At 39.0% G+C, this 23,425-nt stretch overlaps 1 protein-coding gene across 6 annotated transcripts in view; it reads right to left on the bottom strand.

Annotated features, from left to right (window-relative positions):
* The window catches only part of lingo2 (leucine rich repeat and Ig domain containing 2), a 240,796-nt gene that overhangs the window by 139,246 nt on the left and 78,125 nt on the right, over window positions 1-23,425 (bottom strand). For 5 of the 6 annotated variants that reach the window (XM_071204598.1, XM_034093218.2, XM_034093219.2 and 2 more), the window contains one exon: window positions 17,634-17,734. The gene's annotated coding sequence lies outside the window, so the exon portion shown is untranslated. Of the gene's footprint in view, window positions 1-5,936; window positions 5,993-17,633; window positions 17,735-23,425 lie in introns of all 6 variants that reach the window. The other variant, XM_034093222.2, reaches the window with a different exon arrangement.

The raw sequence follows: 23,425 nt of genomic DNA, 5'->3' as shown, positions 1-23,425 counted from the left end.
CGATTCTCTTTTGTCAATAGTGGAATGTTTTTTCATCCTAAAGTTTGCTAGCGTAAAAGTCCAATGAAATACCAGTGATTATAACTGGTTTACTAAGATTTGAATTGAATACTGACTTGAGTCATTTGGATTATTTCGAATAGCATCATCGAGAGATATGACACAGTAATGAAAGAGGAACAGGGATGATGACGAGTTGAACTGAGAGCTGAGACTCAGCAAGAAGCTGAACATGATGGATGAGGATTCTTAAATGTCTGCTTTAGTGAGCATGAAGATGGAGCATGAAGATTATAGCTGTTTAGATTAGATAATTACTATGAAAAAAAGAGTATCAATCAATCCAAGAAGATGAGAGTGTGCAGCGAATAATATCATGTTGTTTTTTCCGTATGGGACATTTTTGCAGTGGACGGGATTGAAAAATATATATGAATAAAAACGTGTTTTCATGTATGTTAAGCATTAAAAAAAAAACAAGACCGGTAGTATTTTAAGTAACGTAAAAACTGTGGCTAACAAACACAAATTTAAACTTGATCATTGAAATCCTATACTGAATGTATTTTTCAATTAGCATATTTCTGAAGCACTCACTTAACAAGCCACTCATAGAGTAATTAACAGATGCAAGAGCAGCCTGTGGTGTATTTTCACCAAGAACGTATGATGTACATTTTAATTACTGACAATTTCCCTCCTATTAGTTGTGTTTCGGTTTGAACAGATTTTGATTGGAATATGTAGGTCTGCCGTGTTCTCCCGAGACGACTGTGGTCTTGGCCCAATTCACAAAGCCCCTCATATTACCGCACGGTGACTTTGTAATCTTCAGCTAAAACATGTTCATTTCAGAGCATCCCATTCCAGTCAGCGTTTTGGTCTATTGTGGCTTTCTGCTTTCAACTATGTTTCACTTTTGAAGAGGAAACAACATATTTATATGGAATATGCCAGCTTCAAAATGCAGCGACCACTAGAAAAAAAGAATATATATATATATTTGTATCTTCCCCACAGAAACAGATCCCTCTTCTCTAGTCATTACCACTGTTTTCTGCTTTTAAAACCTAGTCTTCTTTGTCTCAAATCTCAACAAAGCACCATAACTGACAGTTCATTCATGTTGCAGAGCTTTTTCCGTCTATTATCAGTTGTTTGTGTATCTTTGAAGTCAGCTGTTAGTTGGACAGGTGAGGAATATGCATGATTGAAGAATCTACACGTTACAAATATATTTGAAATATATTAGTTTGTATGGCTTTTCATTCCAGTTCTGCTTGATCAAAGGTTTTATTTTCTTGGCAGTTGAAATGAACCTCAGCACAGCCGGTACAAATCTACATTCACTGCCTATCTGCAAAACCTTGAGCAGATGACAACAGACATGCTGGATTAGAGACACACTAAAGCCCAATGAAACTTGAATCAATAGCTTTGAGCTAGTAAGCAGTTGTGAGTCAGTGAGACGCAGCAGACTCCTAGACCAGGAACAACCCTACTGTTCCTCCCGCTGCTTCACACTGGGTTTGTTTGTTTTGGTCTGAACCTGAGGTCAATTGTCCCCCTACAACCGCAGTGGTCTGCTTTCAAACTTGTTTAAGTTCTGTTTCGGCTCATGGTATGCTTGTGTAATGCTTTAGTCATCATAATGGAGGTGTTTACCACTGCTTGAAGGAAACTATGGCATCTGTAGGAATTAGAGCGTTGCAGAGACTTCTGTGGACTAAAAGTGATAAAAACCTGAGCATTCCTCAAGAAAAACCCTCGTGGCAATATCATCTGGCATCAGGATTTTTTTCTCCCACATATTCATGAAGCCGTGCATCTCACACACCTTCTTATACACAAGAATGTAGGGATACAGCTAATGAATGATGATTCATTTCACTGTCAATTTGAAATATAAGTTGATAAATAGTATAAATAAATGACTTGCATTACATTCTTTAGATTTTTTAAGTTGATATCCTCATTTGTTGTCTTATTATCTAAACTCACTATTGTTTGTGTCTTCGAGACCAAATCTCTCTTAATACAGTATCATAGAGGTGGTAGTATGCACCTAAAAAAAAATAGCTGGTCAACTCAAATCACTATTCCCTGAAAATCTATAGTTTTGTTGAAGAATCAAAATAAGATATATAAGTCATTTTCAAACAGGACTGAAATCCAGAAAACCACATTAAAGAAACTACATTCAGGACGTGTTTCTGCATTCTGTAAGCAAAAGCAATGCTGAGTTTGTGCTGCAACTCATTATCTCCAATGCAATTTGACGATTACCAACCAATGTGCCATCTACACTGTAATTAACGCGAACATAGTAGGTGATGGCCTGCATGCCCTTAACCAGCATAGACTTGCTTCTCAATCAAATGTTTGAAGAAATGTTAACATGCAATGAGAGCTTCACAGCACCGCCACTGTGTTGTACCGCTCCGGAGCATGTTGAGGCTGGGTGCTTCATCAAAGTGCACCTCCGCAGTAGTTGTGGATCTACAGTAAGGGAGAGTCTGTGTACATCACTGGCTAATTCTCCTGTACCGTATTCGAGCCAGCAACTGTCCAGTCACAAGCTCGGCTCCGCTGTTATTCTGCTTCGCGAGTACTGATCCTCCGTATGCGTGTGTGTACTTGGCCCGTTACCTTCCATCGCCTTCTCCCCTCGACTGACCGGAGGGGGGTGAGAGGTGATGGCAGGGATCATTACATCACAAAACACCCGGTGGCCATTGTCCTCAACAACTGCCACACAACATTACCACAGCACTGTCTACAAACAAGTGGACAGGTCCTGTGTGCCACAGCGCAGAGGCATGAACGGAGAGAGATAGAAAATAGGAGAGGTCATGATAAAGACGAAGGAGGAAGGAGGGAGAATGGGGAGGAAAAATAACTCCGAAGGGCGCTGTTTGCCCCAAGGGTCCAAAGCACAACTATTCTCATGCGGAAACACTTGACATTTGTATTTCCACGACCCAGTTAATGTTTGCTTGGACGTAGAAAGATTGCATAAAGTCAGAGGTCGCAGAAGTATGGTGGATGTTCGACTGGTCATTGACACCTCAGATCTTTCTATTACTACCAGAGAAGCCTGGCATTTTTGTGTTCATGTGATAGCAATGAGTCCCCACCCCCCACCCGCGTGGAGGACTTTTATATACACATGACCTCTCTGTTGATTCACAAGGAGGACAAGCCCCGTCATGTTTTATTGCTTGCATACAAATATTTTGCTTAGTATTCCTCAACCTTTTCGGCTCCACAGGGGGCCGGGACAGCAACAACAACTAAATACAAATCATCGTGGTTCCATCTGTAATTTGACAACTGCATAATTACATTGCAGGGACATATTCCTCGTGGGGATAGACAACACATATTTTGGGCATAATTAGATCTACGAATACAATCATTGTATTGATTTAGAGTTGAAATATATTAGTTGGAAGTGTCTCAAAAAGCGGTTATTAATGAATTAGTTGGACAAAATAAAATTAACTCACTTCTTATAATAGTATATTGTTTATCCAAAAAAATGTCGTAAGGGCAATTTTTTATGTCTGGATGTTCTGCTTAACACTGTTTTATCATTGTGAAATAAATATGAAATGTTTATTTGGCCTTGAGAACAGTACAACTTTATTTATTAAAAAATAATAGCTAATGGGATATGTCTAAAATGTTGTACCCATTCCCCTATAAACTGGTTTAACTTAGACATGCCATCATTATGTTGAAATTAAACATTTCAATCTATAACAAAAGCAAATTAAACAATTCAAACAATATTCATCAACAATGAAATATACAGGCTTATTAAAGGTGGGGTAGGTAAGTTTCAGAAACCGGCTCGAGATACACTTTTTGTTATATTCCATGGAATGCTCTTAACATCCCGATAGCAATGAATATCTTAAGTGCTTTGACAAAAATCCATAAAAAAATGTCATCTGTAGAAGCCGTAATACTGTAAAAAGTACAACCTACCTGCCTGTCAGCCTTCCATCGGGGCACAAACTTATCTCGTGCCCTCATTGGTCATGTGCGCGTTTGTGTGTGTTGGAGGAGGGGCTAAGGAAGTGGCAGATTTTCTCCGGTTGTGTATTTTCAAATTCTAGCGATCTCGAGCCGGTTTCTCAAACTTACCTACCCCACCTTTAATGTTGCTTTTTAATGAAAATATTGTGTTGATTTAAGCTTCCCTGCACATGTGTTGCTGTTATTGTCTGCAACAGAGCTATGAGTTAATACGAGCCTCTCAGGGGAGCTCCATATTAAATAAGCAGCATATGTTTGGGAATGCAAAGATACTCTCCGTGGTTGTGTCCCGACAAGAGCAGTAGCAAACATTCCTCACCAAACAACAAACAGCAAAGTACACATATATCTTTGCTCTCTGTAAACATTGAGACAAATACACAGGCGGACGAACACAGAGTTGAACAAACTGGGTATGACAACAAACAAGTTGGCCAAATAATGTCAAATAGGGAGCAACATAAATAAATGGCAGGGGATAAACAATGGTGAAGCAGACAAGCCAGGAAATGGAGTTCAATGTTTTATTCTGCACAGCCACCAATGCAAATAATGTGTCTCGTAACAATTCCAGACATATAAATGCAGGGAAATTGAGGAAATAAATAAATAAAGGAATAAATTGAGAAAAGGGCGAGGCACAGACAAACTTAAAATGAAGGAAGAACTGAGAATAAATCCGAGCACAAATATCTGGAGTCAGGATGGATTAGTGTAAACACGATCTTTTTTCGCTGCAATAAGACGAACCTAATCTCATTGTTGTGTCCTGTAACAGAAGTGGAGCTTTGTTTCCTCATGATGGTGTGTCTCTGTGTAATACGATGAACATGAGCAGTGAATAATATGTTATTACAATGTATTCTTATCTTATTATTGTTGTTTAATTGTTTGTTTGGTTGATATCTTGTGGATCTCGCATTCAAGATACTGCGCACAAGCACATGATGAGTAGAATTGTAGTTTTTTTCTCATTAAATCATGGTACTTACGATAAATAACTTAAGATATAAAAGGTAGTTGATGGGTGTTATAATAGCCCATTGTCTTAATAGCCCAGTGCAGTGCTTGGCATCCTGGAAGGGGGTGGGCCGACTACAAATTGAGTTTGCTGCACGAGAGCTGTCCCCTCTTAGTCAATTGTTGACTAAGCTGTCCTTTTTCTATCATAGTTTATGAAGATTTATTTCCAACATATCTGTTAAACACAAGTTTTGCAGATCTATCAAATACCTCTACTAATAGCCTGCAAAATATTGGTCAACTTAGAATTTCTTTAGTTGACATTCCTACGCTACACTGAGCGTGTTCCTTTTTTCTTATGACGTGCTGAATAGATATTATTATACAATCTTTATTGTAATTCTAAAGCGTTGGGAATAGCCAGCTCAGTTGATGAAGAGGCGTGTGGTGCAGTGGTCGTGCGTTGATGTTCGGATCAGGAGGTCACAGGTTTAAACCCCACTGCTGTCAGCATGTTGTTGTGTCCCTGAGACACTTCTCCCCAAATGGCTCCTGTGGGGATTTCCCACAGTATTGAGTATGTAAGTCGCTTTGGATAAAAGCGTCTAACAAGTGACATGTAATGTAAAAAGAGACCAAACCTCAACACAATGTGTCACAATCGATGGTGCTTGCAAACATCCACCGTGCTTGTGAAAGACCCTGCTGAGGGATTTATAGTGGGAGGGTTTAGACTGCAGAGCCTACATGTCTTTGTATAGGGGAACACAGTGTTCTGTATATCCAGTAGTATTACATAAGCCAGGCCATGAGCTCACCTAAGACTGCTTCAAAGTCAGAGATGGCCTGAAAACATTTTTACATTGAACAACACTTCCCACTCCTCCTCCTCCCTGCACCCCCTGGCAGTGTTTGACGTGGCATCACACCTTCTATCCGTCTCAGCAGCGCCACGGCACCGATGGGTGTCCACACGTTATCATCACTAAATGGAAGGAGAAGCGAAACATGCTGTCACTATTTCCAGGATTCTCACATGTTACATCACTTGGGCGGCAAACATTTGGACATATTACAGAAGTAACCATTTCATAATGTAACTTTAAGATGCTATCCAATGGATAATCTAAAACCAGGAACAGTAAGATTTTATAATAATATATGAATAATATATAAGCAATATGTACTCCATGATCCTAACATATGACCCTATATGACCTTGGCCAGCCAATATTTCAACATCTTTTAATTATTTCTACTCCATAACTGTTACCTACAATAAATGCTCTTCAGAGAATAAGATGCAAACAATAACAGGAACATATTATATAAGGATATTATTGGCACATACACAGGATCCTGGTGTATACATGACCTCGTCTAACACATATTTAAATTCAAAGATAATTATTGTTATTCCATATATATAACCTACGGTAGCTTGCAGATGCTATCCATAGAAAAGAGCTAAACCAGGAACTAGTATTGACATTGAAGTGACGTATTGTCCTGTTCCTACCCTCTTTTATTCCAGTAATTGTTGAAACTAGACCAGGCCTATATTTATAGCAACAGCAAAAAGAAAATCAATAAATCAAATAGACCAATCTCTTCCATTTATAAGGTCTCTATCTAGTCCCATGGAGCAGTTTGTCACCACCACCTTGTGTTGCAAATGCCTCTATAGTACCTATCAATAAACCATCCGTAGTCACATACTGTGCCGTGTTATTAACGGCCATCTTCATGGTAATCTCTCAAAGACATCATTGATGTGGGTCGTCCGTATTTCTTTACAGTCTGGCCTGCGGGATACATCCAACAGCGCATGAGAGAAAGCTCTCCCACCTCACTCTAAATCTCTTTCTTGAGCCCAAGATAAGAGTAGAATTGAGTTATTGAGCAGACAGTTTAAAATATAAGCTCTCGCTAAAGGGCCGCTCAAAGGAGTCACAATAAGAAGAGATTGAATGAGGGCCTGTCCCATTTTCAAAATGTGTCTACTGCTATGATCTGATTAACCCCAGAAAAAAGGCCCCAAAAGGTTAGAGGAGCATTTGTCTACCACCAACAGTGACTGACATAGCATAAAAGTGAAGGTTATTTAAAGAGTTTATTTTCAATATACAATGAATCCAAAGCTTTATTTTGTATTTGTATTTGCCTGGCACCTGGTGCACTCCCGTTAATTGAAGCAGGGGGCATATAAATAATCTAAACACCTGGACTACGGTGTTAAACTACCTTAATGGTAATTGCTAGCGCTGCTTCTGAGGCGGGTCTTGTTTGGTTAAATGCCAATTAACAGTGCTTATAAAGAAGGGTTGGAGATCAGCGCAATGCTACGGCTATTATGGAAACGACATCAGCATCATTCAAAGAGGTCGAACTATCTGCGCCTACACTGCAGCTGGAAAAGGCGAATAAAGCAGTAGGATACATTATTGAATCAGAAGGTGAGAAATCTCACTAATCATGAAAAAAACATGTTTTAATTGTAAATAATAATTCTTAAATGTTATTGTTTTGATCATGTTTTCTTTAGTGCTGCACCTATTTTGTATTAACTATATCAATTAGAGTGTTTCTTTTTTCGATACGACTCGCTTGGTTGATGAAATAGTGAAAGATGTCCATCACTTTCCCAGAGCTCAAGATAATATTTTCAAGCTGCTAGTTTTGTCAAACCAACAGCCCAGAGATATATGTCTGCAGCGTCTTTCTGCACTGGATGTCCTGCTGACCTTGTGCCATTCCAATGAACAGTGACAGTCTTGTCTTTTCAGTGTCTGTCTCAACCAAAGTCACAGAGACAAATATATTTTGTGTTCATAATGGTTGACTGCATTCTGTATATGACAGTAAAGTATAGCAATCAGATACTGAGATAACTGCATTTTGTAAATGTATGGACCAGAACTATATTTTAAGAGTCCTTGCTAGATGCAAACTGGCGAATGTAGATATCATTATTGTAAATTAGCATATATAGTCGTACTGTAGTGTCACAGCGTTTGTGTGAATTGTACATCTACATAGAGTCCTGTATGAATATGAAACTGCCTGGCAACTCTCGTCACTGATTGTAACCCAACCATTGACTTAATCCTCAATTTAGAAATCATTACAGAACATATCAAGGAATAGATTTACGTAAGTTCTGTATGAGAGTAGAGGTGAATGTTTTTACATCCAATGAAAGGTGTCTTTGTTTCTCCAGTCATTCTCAGGAGAAGGTAAGAAGAGCCCACATGCGCTGACGTCACAGAACAATGGCAGGTTAACAGCATTTGAAATTCACAGATAAATTGAGCAGTGCAAAGAGATAGAATCTACTCGTTTAGGCAATACACGGTTGATAATAAGCAATATCTGTCTATCTATCTATCTTTTTATCCATCTATGATTTTTTTGCACATTTAAAAAACTGTGTGCACCAGGTTAAAACAACAACAATAGCAAACAACCCTGGCAGGAGTTAAAACAGCCACCTGTAGTGAAGATAAGGAGGAAAGAACGGGGTGATGCCTTAAGAGTTTCAGTCAGCACATCGTTAAACAACATGTTTAGCATCTATAAACAGAAATGTGCCGTGCAGAATTGAAATCACAATTTATTTGTTGTTAGAAGTTCTTTATTCAGAGAGCAGTAACTCACTAAATGTTTTTTTAATGTGTATGCTTTCTTAAGAAACAGGTGCACAGCATTGGATATAGAGCTTAAATGTTAAAGCGCCACTCTAAAGCATTAAAATATAAGAGTCCTTAAGCAATTTGCAGTTTGAGTTACCGAAGCATTTTAAGGGAGAGGCTCTGGTTCTTGGTGAGCCATATTTGTTTCAGAATTATTAGGGGGATTCTCCTTGGGGTGTGTGTGTGCACATGTATGTGTATATCTATGTGTATATGTGTATGTGTATAATATACACATATACATACATAGATATACAGTGTATATCTATGTGTATATGTGTATGTGTACAGTATGTGTATATGTGCCTGTAGCCACTTGGACAAATGTAATTTACAATTGTATTTATGGCTATTGTAAAAAATGATTGCTTTAATTATAAGAAAAGCAATTCCATTCCTGAGAGCTTTCATTCCTAAGAAGGGAAATGATGTGCATGATTAGGACTTCTAATGACTGACTCAACATAATGTGTCTCGTTGGTGAAAAATAAGTCTATTTTCTGAAAGACAAAAGCATTTGAACGTAGGAAGTATATTATTTGCTGAGAACTTGTCACAATGAACAAAAGAGTACATTTCAAATGTTTTTATTTTGAATTGTTCTCAAAGTACTTGAGTACATGAGTCCACAACATCAAAAGAAAAAGAAAGTACAAAATACTTTTGCTTTGTTTTAGAGAGTATTGCATTTTTAGAAGCAGAATAAGGGGAGATTCAAGCTACATTCTCATTAAAAAGGTAAGTATTTAAAATGCTTTTATGTTTTAAACTTCGTAACCTAGCCAACCCTAGCCAACACTACCCAATGGAAGTGTGTTTCTAGGTTTTGAAAAACCTGGACTTACACATTTTGCCTCCTGAACTTTTGCCCCACAGCACTCTGCTGAGTAGATGTTCATGTATCACAAAGAAAGACTCCTTGCACACTACCTAGCATGACTCGGTAAAGCAATGTTGAGGGTATTTGAAAAAGGACAATCATGTTGTTTTTCAGATGAGCAAAGCAAAAGCATATAAAAAATGTTCAACTTCATTCATTTCCTCTGACTCGAGAATTATGTTATGCTCCAATAACTATATTAGGAAACAAAACGATTGTCATTTAATAATCCTTTGTGTCGGAAAACGTGTGAAGAAAAAAGAAAATATGACAAACACCAAAATAATGCAGAAACCTGCCCCACAAAGCCTAACGCAGCTCCATTACACTTAACATACGTGACCCTGAACAACCAGAGCTTGTTATGTGCTCTTTAAACTTCATGAATGTTCCAATCAAGGTATAATTGTATTCACACTTGAAGCCTGTCATGTGTAATGAATAGTAGACAGCTCAGGATGAAGCAGGTCGCGATAACATGAGCCGTCACACTGGAGCTCATATTGTATAATCAAGATGTTGCCATGATGCTTATCAGAGCTGCATGACATATTAAGGCAATAGTTTACAATGAACCATCAGTATTGCTCCTTTATTTATTATTCATTTGCAAGTGAACTTCATCTTTTGAAAAAGTATGACTTCTTTGTTGGAAACCTTGTGGCATGAAAAGACTATGTTGTCATTACAGTGTCAGCTTGTTGCCGGGGGAAAAGTCACCTTTATATAAAAGAGGTCAGTATTTTTGTGTCACATTTGACTTTAATCAGAAGGAACAATCTAATTTCTAAACCTGAATGTTAAATGGATAATAAACCTTGAGAGAGAAACTACTGAGAAAGCTGGCCAAGGTGCGAGAGGGGCACAGACAAGAAAGCTAGGAATGTTCAGGTGGAAGAGAAATATAGATGATGCCGATACGAATACCAATGCTCTTCTCCTCTGACCACGAGTTGAACATGAGAGTCGACTGTGGCAGGATCCAGTCCCTAGGGAGATCCGCACCATGTCTCTCTGTACTCACAAAGAGGTGTGGTCCACTACGGACACAGCTATATTCCTTAAAGAACTTGAGGTACCATGAAAGGATAGGATTGAGGCTGTCTTCAAACTAAATAATAATAATAGATTAATTTTGTTAGCGCTTTTACAGGTGCTCAAAGACGCTTTACAGATATAGTGAAAAGAAAAAGAAAAGAACAACAAATAAATATATATAGTTAAAGTCAAATAATACAAAAACAATACAAAGCCAGATTGAAGAGGTGAGTTTTTGTGGGTTTTTTGAAGGTGGTGAGGTCATATATACAAATAACACCAATTTACTCAGAGTGAGAGTGCATGAAGGTTGGAGGAAAACCATTTTCGAAATTGAAGAATAGGCTAGCAACACACACAAAGGGAGCTAATGGAGCAGCATTTTTCATGTTAATTAAACAAGCTTCAGAATACTCAGAATTATATTTTATCTAAAACTGGCAGTTTCTAATCATCAGAAAAGCAAACATGTGAAGTGAAGAGAAGTACAAAAAAAAGAGTATTCAGGTTTTTTTTCCCCGGAGTAAATAGATGAGAGTAACACCCACGTCACTTCCGAGTGAAAATGACGGCCCGCCCCCTTTTGGGAAAACAACGCTTTGAATGGCGGTCAATACAAATTCTGAAGTTTTTGCCAATCCGATCAGAATTTTTTGAAAACCGTGGATTTTTGGATCTTCAAAGAGCCCGAAACGATGGCCAGTCAGGCAAACAATTACATTCAATCATTTGAAATCGACAATCGTTCTCTCGATATATGGTTAAATTAAAATCAGTAGGCGAGGCTGTAATTTCGCCAGCTGTAGAAAATAATAGTTGTATCATGCCAAAAAGCTGCTGTGTCGTTTATTGCACCTCAAACATGAAAACAAATCCAGAGTTACGTTTTTCTGTACTTCCTCTAAGAACAAAGGACAGTAAGGCCCAATCCCAAACCGCCCCCTACATCCTACCCCTCGGTTTGCGCGGAGGGTCCGCCACATTAAGTGCTGTTCCAAACCAACAAGTGTGGAGGGGGAGTTGGTTGGAGTGGGTTATCAAGCCCTCAAACAGCGAGTCGGCATCGGTGCTGACTTGAGACCGGTCTCTACCTGACCGGACTCAACGCTGTGTGTGTCCGCCAGGAAACACGCTGTTTACAAGTAGTTCCAGCAAACATCCACTGATAAATTGCGATGTTAACAACCTCATGATAACCTCATATGTTTTTAACTTAGGATCATACCTGTGTTTAGTCTAGAAAAAGATAAATGTGTGCATTTTATTATAAAAGTTGTGTATATTTACAGACTGTTGTAAAAACTAAGAAGCTTATAAACATCAGGTTTAAAACTAAAAGACACAATTAAAGATGTTTGGAGTTTTATTTGAGTTATTAATTTACATTTTTTGTCAAAGAAATGCTGATTTGAAACCGTTGTTACAGACAGTTACGGCATTTCCTGCTGGAGAGAGGGGAGGCCATCCCAAAGCTTGCCGCTGTATTTACTCCCTCCATCTGACAGGAGGGAGCCTCATGTGTCACTCCACGGAGTTCACTCCGTCACGGAGGGGGAGTGGGTAGGGGTAGGGTATAGGGAGTGGTTTGGGATTGGGCCTAAAAGAAGAGCTCTGTGGCTTCAGGCTTGATCGCCATTCAAATGACAGCATTGTTTCCCCCAAAAGTGGGTGGGGTCGTAAAGTGACGTAGATGTTACTCTGATCTATTAATGTTTGCCTGACAGGCCATTGTAGTCGGGCTCTTTGAATAACCTTAATAACATTTCTAATCGGATTGGCAAAAACTTCAGAATTTGTATTGACCGCCATTCAAATGGCGGCGTTGTTTTCCCCAAAAGTAGGAGCGGAGCCATACTTTTTGCCCGGAAGTGACGCATATGTTACTCTCATGTATACACTTAGATGAACTCTGTGTGACGGTGCTGCGATTTCTAGGGAGCTGTCCAAGGGCCTGAGGAGAAGAGAGCACGCGAGGAGCTGTCCGCAGTGCCCACTGCTGCTCTCTGCTTTTCTTTGGCTCTGCAACATTAGTCAGAACAGACATCACTGCTTTCAGACAGACCTCATCCTCCTTTGTTTGTCTGCCACATCCCACTCACTACACCAGTCAAACTGTGCTTTGACAAGGATGTGCGCAGAATGCTGTACAGAATCCTAAAATCCCCCAGTCGATTGTAATTGCATGCTACCAATGCTCAGTGCTTCTGCTGACTGAATTGTCTCTGATATTTCCATCATTCCGGAGCACCGACATTTTGTCAAAACAATTCATGAGATTCTGTTAAATGTCACAGAAAAATGTGTTTCGTTCCAATGACATAATCATTATAATGCCAAGCTGTGTGCTAAGGTGGAGCTGAGCGTGAAAGCTGTGGGGAGAGTACTCTGTTAACCGAAGCAGTTCTTCAGCTGCACATACATATTCATGATTCCTACCATCATGAAAAATCACAGTCACTCAGCTCCAGCATGCAAATACGAAGCTTTAAAGCAGCTTGATACTGTAAGATCTTAGAGTTATGACGCTACAGAGGGGCCCTTAGTCCCACTGACTATAACAATTGTATAAGGATTTCTATAGTGTATGTGTTGCAGTAGTGCTGTGTTCCAAAATCAACCCTGACACACAGTATACAATCTCATAACAGTCAGACCCTTCCTCCTTGTGTTCTCAAAGTTATGTTCTGTTATAGATTTAAACAAGCAATGCCGTGGTAAGAAATAATGCCTTCCGTTTCTCCTTTTGTTTTTGACAAAGAGTTGATTATTACTGGTGTGTGTGAGACTTTTGATTTCAAAGAACGTTCAAAGTCCAATACAATCAATAATATCTGGCAAATAAGCAATATAGATGTTGTTTAAGTCTGTCCATTATCCGTGCCATTGCTATCATGTTTGTTAAACATACAGTCGATCCCGTTTTGACTGCCATCATTCTTGGTTTCTGTCTTTGCATTTCTGTTTCAAATAAATGTGCGGGTTATTATTTCCATCCCAGTGTTTATGCCAAAGGCAGCAATAAAAAATGAAAATCTCATGAGGGATTTGCCACAAAAAAGATTTAAAAATAGATCTAAATATATTGATGTAGCTCAGCTGTAAGGAATATGTGTGAGGTATACAATAATACAGGTTTTTTTGGATTAACATGTATAAATGCGGTATATTCAACTCCAACAGATGCAACAAAATGGGTAGAGTGTATCTTCTCTGTGTTTGGTGTGTGTGACACAGATTGCTGTAATGACCGTAGGGAGGTCCGTTTTATTTTGGGGGTGTGCGGGTCTGGCAGTGGTAGCCAAAGTGGACCACTGGTTCCTATTATCCACAGTGATACGAGCAGTAGCCTTTTGCAACCTCGCTGTAAACATGTTTACAGCCCGAGCTTAATTGAAATGTCACATCCACTGTAGCAATATACAGTCGACTTCCCTGCAAATTAAAAAGGAATTAGGCTGGCAGATGTGGCCTTAATGGCTTAATCATGCCTTTACGTTTGCTCCAGTAAAATGCGACCACAGATGAATATTGTTTCAACTCTCACATCAATGAGTAATGCCTAGAAAACCATTTGAAATGTAGATTTGGAGACAGCTGCTCAGGGTATATTTTAACTGGCAAATGAAGCATTAGCATCTGACAACAAGTCAGACAATATCCTATGCAGGAAGCAGGCAGGTAAACATACCATTACATTCAGTGAAATGACCAGGCGCACCAGTTGAGTACTCTGTTGGACTCCCTTCACAGCTGCAGCTGAACTGCATGCTCTCAATGCTTAAAGTCAACATTTAGTTTATCTCTGCGGTCTATCTCCAACTGCCCATTCCTTGCAAACATGCAATAACATTAAATACACAACAATATCTACCCTATAGTACTTTGTTTTCAGTGTTGTGTATTAGTATACATGTATTATGTATTGCTTAGACATTGATTTTCCTGTAGGGTCAAATGTGTACGTCCTAATCATCTTTGGCAAATACAAAAAGCACGATGTATAATACTAAGTATTACTTGTATGATAGATCCATATTGAAGAGTTATTTTTAAATGTTTAGTGAAATAAGTGCAGTTTCTCTGAAAGATCTTATGAGCTTGAGACTTAAGTCATGAAACCATTACAATACTGTTTTGTGTGTACTGCTTGAGTAAACAAGCAATACATGGACTCAGTATTTTAAGTTTAAGCTACAGACAGATGCTTGGCAGGGGTAAGAATTTCGATCTGGGTTGCGCCGTTGGAAACGGTTCAATTTCTTCAGGCGATGTGTGTACATGATTACCTTTCTTAGTCTCTCAGAGGGCCATACTGACCGCTCCTGTCTATACGCAGTGTGGTAGTACAGCAGCATCATCATGTGGGCTGCACATCCATATAGCGAATCTCTCGATCCACTACATCCCACAGGTGCTCTATAGGATTTAGATCTGGTGACTGTGGAGGCCATTTGGTGAAGTGAACACATGTCATGTTCAAGAAACCAGTTGGAGAACATTTGAGCTTTGGGACATTACCCTGCTAGAACTAGCCATCATAAAGGGATGGACATAGTAAGCAACAATACTCAGGTAGTCTGTGGTCTTTAAAGGATGCTCAATTATATATGTTCATCATTCCTACCTTATTGCTGTATAAAAACCTCCATGTGGATGAATCATCATTAAATTAACTGACACATATTAAAAGGAGAAAGTTCCATTAGCACGCACCATTTGTAAATGTCTAATAAAAGCATGCTCAACTGAGCTGCTTTTTGAAGGCATACAAATAACAGACAATTATCAATATCCCTTACTTGAAAAATGTGTCCATAGTCTCTTAATTCATAGTATTTCAACCCACCATCATGTCTATCATGAGCAAGTGAAAAAGGTTGGAGGGGGCAAGCTTGATGCTAAATGGAGGACGTTGTTTCAGCAAGATCCGCTTTGATTAAAGACAACGAACGCCTCTCAGTCTTCCCTCATCACCTAAACTCTGCATGAGATTTCCATGCAGCCCTCTAGATTGGTATACCTAGAGTATGTTTATCTTTCCTCTCCACCACCACACCACAGCCTTTCCCCCTGAAAGTGTAAAACTGAGAATGAATGTGGAGAGACTAAATTAAGGGACCCAATTTGAAGCGGCACCACTTCACTGATAAGCTGTACCAGTGATCTGTGAGAGCACTCAGGGTCTGCTACATTATGACAATACAGAAGAATAAAGCAGATGAAAGAGAATAGCCTGGCAAGAGCAGAAATCAGATGGGCAGAGGGAAGGGGAAACACAATCTAAAGTCTAATTGTGTTATGCCTCACGGCAGCGAGGGAGTTCAGAGAAATACATTTTCTTTGCACACGTCGTTCAGCCCCTTCCCCGACGTGATCACATTCATTTCCAACCGGGCGCGGTGTTTCTTTTCGCATTTTCACTGGGTGCGTCGATTGAAAAAAAAGTGACATGAAAAGCAAATGGGGAAAAACGTAAGCAGACCTATTAAGGTTGACCAGAAACATGCAGCACTGGCCTTTGAGGCCGGGCATTTAAGCATGTTGGTTAAATGTGTCTGACACTCTACAGTCACTCAGTGTCATCCCTGCCCTTTGGGAAGAAATGTCACTTTGATGCCTCTAAGTATTGGGAGGCGATGAGGTGATTCAGTTAATTAAACTATTTGTATTTTCCTTTGTCCTTGTTTTTCTTGAAAATATATAAATGAGGTAAGACAGCCGGCTCATGGTGTAATATCTTGTGTCCCATATTTCTGTTTTGAGCAGTTTATGAAGAAGTAGATATTTTCTGCAAACAACTATCTCGATTGAATAAAACCCTTAAACATTATAGTAGATTTCTCAGACTATTATAAGAGAGGTACATTCCTTCATCTTCTTTGAAGAAAGTAAACATCTTTTATAATGGCCGCAATTATATTAAGTTATTATTATTATCTTTTCTTTATTCCTTCCACTTGCTGCAGTGCCTTTTCCAAAAATTCTGCGTAGTCTGACCCAGAAGAGTAATCTGACATGTATCATCCATTACCCTGCTCACCATACTAATCACATAGTTACAAATATAGCATTTACCACATGTGTTGTGAGAAATTCCAGGCGGTGCAATATTAAAAAAATCGAATTTGAATGATAGTTGAGAATAATAAACATGTTAATTTTCTGTGATGTATTATAAATGAGGGGGTAATTGGGCTTTCACTGTCATGGGACCTAAAGCACCGGAACAGATGGTTCAATGACATCAGGCTTGCTAGCTGATAATCCATTTTTAAATACATATTACTTTTCTCTCCAGGCCTGCAAACTCCAGGGGGGGGGAAGAGGTGACGGTACTGAAAAGAAGACCAAACTCACACTGTATCTTGACAACTGGCCAGACAAAGGAAAATCAATTGAAGAGGAATGACATACGTTATTGTTTATTCCCTGCACACATAATCAGATCGATTTGTGTTGGCATTATACGAAATATTCACAATGCTTCTTGTTGCTTGTAGTTTGTAGCAGTTATGTACTAAAACCCACAAAGACACCCACACTGGAGAGCCTCTCATAGTAGAGATGCTCATCTAGCTGCAACACAGGTGGTACCCACACAGGCTCTCTCATGTCCTGCTAGCTGTTTGGGGAGTTTATATATATATATATATATATATATATTGCTCGCATAAAATCCCCGGGGTCTTTTGCTTTGTATGTCGGGGCGGGAGATTCATGTGATTGGTTGTTGGTCGCGTTGCTCGCAAAAAATCCCCAAGCTTTCAGACACGCCCAGCTCCAAGATTTTCAAGATTTTTTCAAAGCTGCTGCGTGGACGTACCGTTATGCAGTTATAAGTACTCGGGATGCTGGGATTGATGTAGAATGCCATGGTTTGTGTGTCCCTTTTGGCCATATTTAATTACATATTGTACTATTCAATACTGACCGTTTCATCCAAACCAGACTTTAAGAACTGAAATAAAAAGGGTACAGCAGTAACACAATTATAAGAAACATTTATAGTGACATACCTGCTACCCAATGTCAGATGTCCATACACTGTCAGAGAAGCAAGGGAGTCCTTTAGAAAAGCTCCAGTGGGACGTTATTCACAGCTCACTTATTCCGGGGTCTGCGAGAAAAACAAAGAAACACAAATCAGAGTAGCATGGAGAGTGAGCTCACGAGTCAGCCGCTACAAATGCCCAGCGATCCACGGTAAACATCCTGGAAGAAATGTCACTCCGAGGAAGAACATTAGCTAAGCCGCACCGGGATAGCAGGCAGGAAAAGACCTGTATGACACAGGCACAGAATCTGTCTCCTTGCTTGGTCAACTTGATCATTTTTCTGCCTAAACAGCTGCTCGAGAACGGCTCGTTACACCAGCATTTGGGTCGGGGGAAGACAAGCGAGTAACATATGCAGGGCTCATGCCATTCAGAGGAGGGGTGCACTTGGACAGTGGATGTCCCCGGCTGACTGACACATCCTTAAAATGGCATGGCAACTGGCAATAGTGTAAAGGCAATACGTTAGATCAACTGACACTTATCTACAGACGGGCATTAATGGCGACAAACAGCAACGTGTGGAGTAAGCCTTTAACTACTTTCCTTTAAACAAAAACAAAAATAAAACAATAGTAGGTCATGGCATTTTAAATGTGCCCATGCTTGCTATGGTTCTCTGAAGAAAGTATTGTTCATGGAGGAAAAGACAGAAGCACATAAACTGGTAACTGAATGCAAAATATCTACAGAATACGTGAAGCAAGGATTTACTGGTTCTTGTTCATACGTATATCTAACCAATGATCTGTGAAAGTATTTAGGCTCGTCTCTCAAGCTGTCAAAACTACATAGACACTATAATGTGAAAAAACAATTCAAAGCAATACATTTGAAGTGATAATGTGCTATTTCTGTGCATGTTTGCGTCTAATATCTGCACTGGAAAGGAACTATAATCTACCTTGAAGGAAGCAAATGTTTAGTGATGAAACCCAATCCATGGCAGTTGATGGTAAAAGCTTCATATACTGAATACTAAGATGCTGAAGACAAGGATAGCAATGCGACTGTGATGGGTAGGTAGCATTTAAACGCATGGCTGAATGTTCTTTCTTCGAGCGCAACGTGAGCCATCGGCTAAAATATTTTGTTGGTCTGTTATTGCCAACATGGCCGACCAGAACCGACTGCGTGCTGGCACCATTCATGTTCAAAATGATGTGTTCACTGGGTTGTGAAAACTAACCGATTAATACATTACATTGACTGGAAGAGTTCTGGACTACGTGGCAACTCAAAACACATGATGAAGCAACAACTAGTATTTGATAATGCAGTGTAGTGCTGAGTGGGACAAAAGCTTTGATGTCACTGAACCTTTCAAATAATAAGTGCCCCATCAGCTCAAACCAGGGATTAGTTCTGTTAAAGATTGTACTAGAACAATATAGAAATATTATTTTGCTGATTCACCATGTCTGTCTGTCCGTGTGTTTTTTTATCTCTCGTTATGTAAGTATTGTTTTCCTGTGTTTTTGTCAACGCTAAACAATATGTGACCTTCCTTCACATACAACTCTTGACACTTTACCTCAGCCACAACACAAACTCTACACACATTACATTAATGCACACCATGTTCACATATTGTTCAAATGTTGCTTACTGCACATATTTTATATTATATAATTCACTGCATTCTATGTTGCTGTAAATTACTGCTTTATTTTATTGTTATCCAATTTTTTACATTTTTTGTTTCATATTTGATGTCTGCACCATGACAGCAAGTCAAATTCCTCGTACGTGTGAACCTACCTGGCAATACACCTGTTTCTGATTCTGAACTCAAGATGTCCATGTCTTCGTACAAAAAAACAGAGTGAAGTCCATGAGATGAAAACACAACAGATCAAGCCACTCCCATCCAAACTTAAATTGGATATATATGAGGTTATGAAACTTTTGGAATATGTATGCCTCAAAAACCCCAGTGCCAGCAGAAATGTATTATCAAGGTTCAGAAGTACCAGCTTGCACAGTGATTCCCCTCGCAAAGCCACATTTAGCCATATCTACTGTAGCTCCGAATTTAGTATACTTTCACATGTGATATGTTTTCCTTCAACTCAAATTGTTTGATGCACACCCCTGGACGTGCGAGCAGTGGCTGCTGACACCTAACAAATGCTCACCTCTTCCGCCGAATTACCACGCTGCTATTTTCATCCCACCCACCGATCAGCCTAATCCACTGTTGGAGGATTTGTGCGCTGCGGTACAGAGCAATTGTGCTGCGGCAAAATGAGCGAGGCTTAATTGGAGCAAAGACTTAATGAGCATCCCTTGAGGATTATCATCTGTGGCTTAGAAATGGCCCAGGTAGCGGAAGACACGGTCAAAAGGATCAGCTAACAGCTTTCTAAATTGGAGTGACAGTGCTGAGCTGTACTTTGCCAACACATATTTACTTTTTTTCAGGGGGGTCCTTAAAGAGAGGTGAACTACAACGGAAGGAAAATATGGCTGCAGGACCAAACAGCCTTCAGTTGCAGCAGGATGAAAGTGATGGAGCACTTAGTTACATTACATTGCATTTAGCTGACGCTTTTATCCAAAGCGACTTACAATAAGTGCGTTCGACCAACAAAATACAAACTTGAAGAAAACAGAATCATATAAGTACATCAGGCTTCATAGAACAAAAACATTTCAAGTGCTACTCAACTGGCTTTACGTAAGCCAGTCCTTTATTAGTTCTGTCTCTAGATGTGTTATGTTCTGCTGTGTTTACGCTTGTTTGTTTGTCTTAAAGCTTTCTTTAATATAATAGGAGGAGGCACAATCCCATGGGAACATGATGATGAAATCAGTGCACCTTTTTATGATATATTTTATAAATGATTTTGTTTTGGATGATTCAATTAATGTCAACAAGATGTCAGAAATGTTAAAAAGTGTGATTTCACAATTCTCTATCAGGTTATATCATCAAATATTAAACATGTCCGTTCAATATTGCGTATAAAGAAGCACATGATGACATTTCACAATTTGGAACTGTTTGAGAAATGAAAAAAACAAACATCTCTTTATTATTATAATATATGTTGATTACTTTGTTGACAGTCGACTCATCCAATAGAGACCTTTGTAGACTGAATAGTTTTACTATTTTGTTATGGGAAGTTTGCTGATTTCTACTCAGAAGTAAGCACTGAAGTAGTGAGGGAAAGGGTCCAGAGGTAAAGTGAACCTTTCACTCGCTCTCCAAGCAGTCTATTTATCTGAAAACCCCATCTCCACTTGTCAGCCACAGATCAGAGATGAGTGAATGCTTAGGCTCTAAAGTCAGATCAATTCAATCGAGAAACTGTCCTCGCCAGGAACAAAAGGCCACTCTGTCAACAAGGCTCAACTCGCTTCAATGCGTATTCACTGTCTTTTTGTCCTTGTTACGTAAATACTCAACGCTTTCAAAGTCCTGTTTTTTAAAAGTTTAACAGGTAGAATTCTCAAATTCTAAATTACTTCAGTTTATTTAAATCATGTGGATTTTTCACTTGTTTTTTTATGTTTGGATATTTTGTTTCACCTTTCCCTTCAGCCCTGCTGGCTATAGGCCTACAGGTTTGGTGTAATAACCCCTTTCAATCTCTGGCTTGTTGGACGTGTGACGATACTTCACATCCTCCGTCATGAATTATTCCACATTTCAATTCTGTGGGTTTCAATGTCTGAACACCGACTGAAGAAAGGTCTGGAGGCATCACCGCAGCAGCGTTACTCAGCCCACACCCAGCAGCCATTTCATTAAGTAGCTAAAAATGAAGGGCAAGTCGAAGCCTGTGCATTCAGCTCACTTGATGACACAAACATGCAGAAGCAGGCTTTTAGGCACAAAGCGTTGATCCGAAGCTCAATGAAGTTACATGCACAATGAGCATTAGCACTACTGACAATTATGTATCTATTTATGTCCATCTATGTTCTTGAATTGATTGAAAATACTTTTCAAGTTAAACATCAGCATTTTTTAATAGATTTGATTGTGGGTGCATGCTTAGTGAGAATAGGAGTTACTCGTGCAATTTAATTGAACAATTATCAGATGTTGGGGAAACTGTACGTAGATATGACTAAGTTGATACAAATCTGTATTCGAATAAATGCAGTTTCCCCTTAAAATGTTTGCTTTCGGACAGTTTTATTGATTTACATGTTGGTAAATTAAAAGTATAAAACGCATTATTGAATAAATTCATAATGTCTCTCTTCCGTTAGAGTGACTGAAATGTAGAGCAATTAAATTGAATATTATGGTTAGTAAAGTAGTAAAATGTTACAATTTATTTTGTGTTTGTTTGTCTTCCTTTGTTTGTTTGTGTCCCTTTGTTAGTGAAAATGTTCTACTTCAAAGATGGGAATCGTAAATTGAAGGTACTTTCACAATTCAATCTTAAACTATGGAAAGATTTAAAGATGTATTGTTTTGAAAAGAAAAAAAAAAAAAAAGCATGGTAAATTACATTAAAATTGAATGAATTTGCATTAAAAGAGAAAATAAAAAACTGCCTGGTGCGGTTGATGTAAATGTCAACATTCTGCATATATTGGCTCTTTATTGGAAAGTGTATCTCAGTTCATGTACATGTAGAAACGCTGCCAGCCTCCTATCCATATTGCCTCCCCATCCTCCTTTTCATCCGTCTCTCTTCAAAGAGAATAACACAGAAAAGCAAATTCAGCTGTTTTACTTTTACTACACACAAAGTGAAAAGAATAGACAGTAAAAAAAGGCGGTGAGTTCAAAAGGTCACTGAAATGTCAAAAGAGAACACAAAAACATCTGGGTCAAAGGTATCTCTTTGAGATATACGTGCACAACTTGGATGAAACAAACAAGGGAAGGGTGTCAGGAGAGTATCAGCGCATAAACAGACGGAGAGGAAAAGATGAAGGTAGGTACACCTGTCAGGCTAGATTAATAAAGAGAAATATAAATAAATTAACATTTAAAAGTAAAAGGGGATTTTGCAAGAGGCAGTGAAACATCAAATAACAGCCGTTGCGAAATAATTGAAAAGACTGGAATAAAAAGACTTGTGCCTTTGGCTCATGCTGAGAGCTCAGTGACCGCCACAGTGTAATGCTGCGTGAGTACTTCCCTAAACAAAGCTTTATTGCATCAGCGCTTGCAGCACACAGTGTCTGAGTCATTCTCCAACAGTGTCTAAACCTTGGGACTTTGTTTTTAAAGAGGCAAATCGTGAATAATTTGCAGAAAAAAGAAAAAAAAGCTGGAGTCCGCCCCCGGGCTCTCATGCCTAACACAAGAGTTATAGAACAAAGTGTCAAAAGCTACATTCCAGCAGTTCTTCTAATTAAACAACTAAAGTACTTTTTGTCTTTCAGAATTTGATTAACGCCAAAAGAAGGTTTTTGTTCCGAGAAGACAAGAGTACTATGAAATGCTCTGGTGTTACTAATAGTACAGCATAATATGCTGTACTATTAGTAACACCAGAGCATTTCTTAATTCCTCCCGGTTCTGAATGTGAACATGTCAAACAGTGCTGCGTTCTCTGTGATCTTAAAATCCGAAGAAGAGCTAATTGTTCTTTGAACTTCAATTTCACACTCTGCTGTCTCGAAAAAATGAACACACATATTAGTGCTTGTAACTAAATAATTTAATGGCTAAATAAAGCTGCCAGAGCTTTGAAAAACGATGTCCCACAAAAGCATCCCAGTCTGCCTAAGAATAAATTGAAGACGGCCATTTTGGATGAATTATCGTCATATATTAG

Source organism: Pseudochaenichthys georgianus, chromosome 10 (genome assembly GCF_902827115.2).
Source record: "Pseudochaenichthys georgianus chromosome 10, fPseGeo1.2, whole genome shotgun sequence".
NCBI classification, from domain to species: Eukaryota; Metazoa; Chordata; class Actinopteri; order Perciformes; family Channichthyidae; genus Pseudochaenichthys; species Pseudochaenichthys georgianus.
Note: the sequence above shows the minus strand (reverse complement) of the source record. Positions and strands in the feature narration are given on the sequence as shown.